The sequence below is a fragment of the Talpa occidentalis genome, unplaced genomic scaffold (assembly GCF_014898055.3).
Source record: "Talpa occidentalis isolate TD23 unplaced genomic scaffold, MPIMG_talOcc4v2.1 talOcc4.12, whole genome shotgun sequence".
Lineage (NCBI taxonomy): Eukaryota > Metazoa > Chordata > Mammalia > Eulipotyphla > Talpidae > Talpa > Talpa occidentalis.
The window spans coordinates 69,613,866-69,617,125 of record NW_023601212.1 but is presented as its reverse complement, the minus strand read 5'-3'; positions in this window follow the sequence as shown (position 1 = coordinate 69,617,125).

Here is a 3,260-nt window from a genome sequence, read left to right as displayed (position 1 = left end):
ATGCATAAATAAATATATCTTTAAAATAAATAAATAAATGTGTAAAAATATACAAAGAAAAAAGTATATCTGAGAGCTGATGTAGATAGAAAGTTCTGAATGGAAATACAATAAATAAAATTTGTCAGTGGCCACTTCTAGGGAAGGAGCTGTAATCTCAATTGAGTAGGTTGTTTTGTTCTACTGCATGCTTTTTTGCACTGCTGAATTCTTTTGACCACATGTACATATCACTCTTTCAATATCCTTTAAATGTGTATTACTCTTTTGATATATTTTTCAAAGTGCTTCAAATGCCTCCTTCATTTGAATTTCCTCTATACACTCAAAAGAACATCCCTCCTCCTGGTCTAGTCTGGAGGCAGAATGGCCAAAGTATCTCCCCTCTTCCTCAAAGTGCAGCTTTAGCTCTGTCCCTGCACCGCCTCTGATGATCTTCATGATATTCACTGTATTTAAGTTCCAGGACAAGTGCCACGTGAAAGGCCACAGCATGGGTCAGTGTCTCCAGCATTCCCCTGGACTACTCTGACCACCCTGTCCTTCCCTGCCTTGCAGCCCTTTGATGTCCTTTAAAGTTGTTCTGCTCTGATGCTCTTCTGCATGTGGGCCCTGGGCCAGTGTGACTCTGTGGCCTGCAGCAGGGACCCCCAGGGGGCAGGCCATGCTACAACCACCAGGACATTTCTTACTGCCTGTTCACGGGTGCTCATGTATAATTACCTTAATCCACTCCAGAATAGACCATCCCCTCCCCACCAAGCCCAAGGCCTATAAATTCTCCTCTGCTCCTTACAAAGAGCTGGTCATTTCAAGATCTACACAACCCAGGACACATGAGAGGCCAGCAACACTCAATGGTCAGTGGCTCTCTGTTTGCCTGGGATCTCCCAAACCCCATCATTTCCTGTTCCCTTTGCTCACCAAACTCCTTGGCTCTGCAACTCAGCTGCCAGTAGGTGCCCCGGCCCCCAGGGTCCCTGTGCATGTATTTCCCTGGTTTTCACTCTTGGTGCTTTCCCCAGGCTGTGGTGTCCACACTTGTCCCCAGGAGGAGGTTTGCCTGACCACACAGCCCCTGGGGTACAGGGATCAGGTGAGACACAAGGAAGTTCATGCAGTAGCCACACCGCCCCCAACACTAGACTAAATGCCCTGGGGTCTGAGGAGCCTGGAATCTGCTGTTCCAGTGTGAGATACTGACAGCTCATCAGGCCAGACCCCCTTCAGCAGGGGTTTATTGGTGTTCCCCAAATACCATTTGGCTGTTATAGAGAGGATAATTACACACTACGGAAAAGACAAATTTTATTCAGGAAAAAAATTAGACACACTCTGAATAAAACCACAGCTTTATATTAATTTCCAAGTTAAATAGAGGGTGGGGCCATGGAAGAACCAGTTTCCTCTGAGTAGGGCCTCTTCCATTCACCCATGTCTCGTTCTTGGGTTCAGCCAGAGTCTCAGCTTGGTCATCACAGCCTTTCTGAAGGGTCTGGCCTGAGATCTGTGGGTGCCCAGCATGGGGTTCAGGTCCCAAGTGCTCAGAGGCCAGAGCCCGCCCTCCAGTGTGTGTCTGGGGAGAACTCACTAGGACTCAGGTTCAGACGCAGTTTCTAATTTGAAGAATTTTCAAAGAAGCCAACGCAGATCGCTAATGCTGTGTTGTCAATTAAACATCAGTCTGTAGACAATACTGCTCTCTTGGGCCTATGATAAGGAGGGCCTGGACTCCAGGTGACTTTTCCACTCAGAGATGGGGCTGCTTTACAGCAACTACTTTTACTTCTGCCAACTCTTCCTCACGACCAACTGGCCAGGGAGGGGATTAATTCTGAGGAACAAAGCAAAGTAAAGCTGTGGAGCCCATGGTTAGGAGAAGTGGGGTGCGTGTAGAAATTCCTGCTTGAATCCTGTTGTGGATTCAGTGAGAGGAAAGAAACCCACATTGAAGACCTGGGCAGTGCAGGGAGATGTCTGTCAAAGTGGGAGCTGGAAGGGGGCCTACAGGAAGCACTGGTCATGGTAACAGCTTCATGGAGGTGCCAGTGGTCCGCACGTCTCAGCAAGGCCATCGGGGCTGTGTGGTTTGGGGAGGTGGGTGGTTAAGGGAGCTCAGGCCTGTCCAGTTTGACTCTCCTCCATCCGCTCATGGTTCAGGCGCTTTCCACACAATTCAGGCACCCACATCACCAACAGAGCCAGATCGCAAAACGTGACCTAGTCCTTCGTGTCTGGAGGGAGAGTTGCTCCCAAAGGCCTTGCCCCTGGTTCTTCCAGCCCCGTTTCTCTGCTAAATGAGCTGCAGCCAACAGTTCCTGCCTTTGATTCTTTTGTCCTTGGGTCAGTCTGGGCTTAATCTTCTCTGCCTGTGACTGAGTCCCCCCCACACACTCACAACTACACAGAAACCAGGCCCTACCATGTGCTGTCATTGCACTAGGAACTGGAGGGGGGGAAAGGAAGACTGTGCCCTTGAGGGACAGGAGTGCTGGGAGAGTGTTAGGACTCAGAGGGATTACCGGGTTCAAGACACCAGAGCAGGCACCTGTCCCAGTCTGGGGTTTGGGGAACCTTTCCTAGGGTGGCGATGACTTCAGGGGATGGGAGGATGTCAGGTGAGGTAGGGATGAGAGCAATTCAGATATATACTATGGGGTGTATGGGGAGACTCCAGATGTGGTCTGCCGTGAATGAAATCCCAGGTGTGAAACCTACAGATGGAAAATGAAGTTAAAAGGTTGGCAGGATGTAGCAGAGCCCAAAGGATCTCATCCATCCGGACTGCCACCCTGACCATTACCGATAAGGGTGGGGAGCTCCCAGCGTTGAAAGCAATGCTGTGACAGGTGAGTTTTGGTTTTGAAGTAACTCACTCTGCTGCCCCTCACTCTTTTCTTTCTTATGTCCCTTAATGTTCATGCCTTGTGGCTTGGAATAACAAGTGATTCAAGTGGTGACTATTAAAACAGGAAGCGTCTGGATATCACACATGCGCTGTGAGGCAGGCCGGTGTCGGTGACAGCAATGGGCACTTCTCTACCCTGGTCCTTGCTCCTCCTTGGCTTTTTCCTGGGTAAGGCTGCCCCACACCCAGCCCAAGGCACCCTCTCTCTCTATCAACTCTCCACCCACGGGCAATTTTCCCTGAACTGTCTCCCTAGGAATGTGTGTGTGTGTTTGTGCCAAGTGCATCACCTCAAACTCATGTCATTCCAAGTTCTTACTGCGCTTAATGGATTTAAGTTGAATCTGTGTTC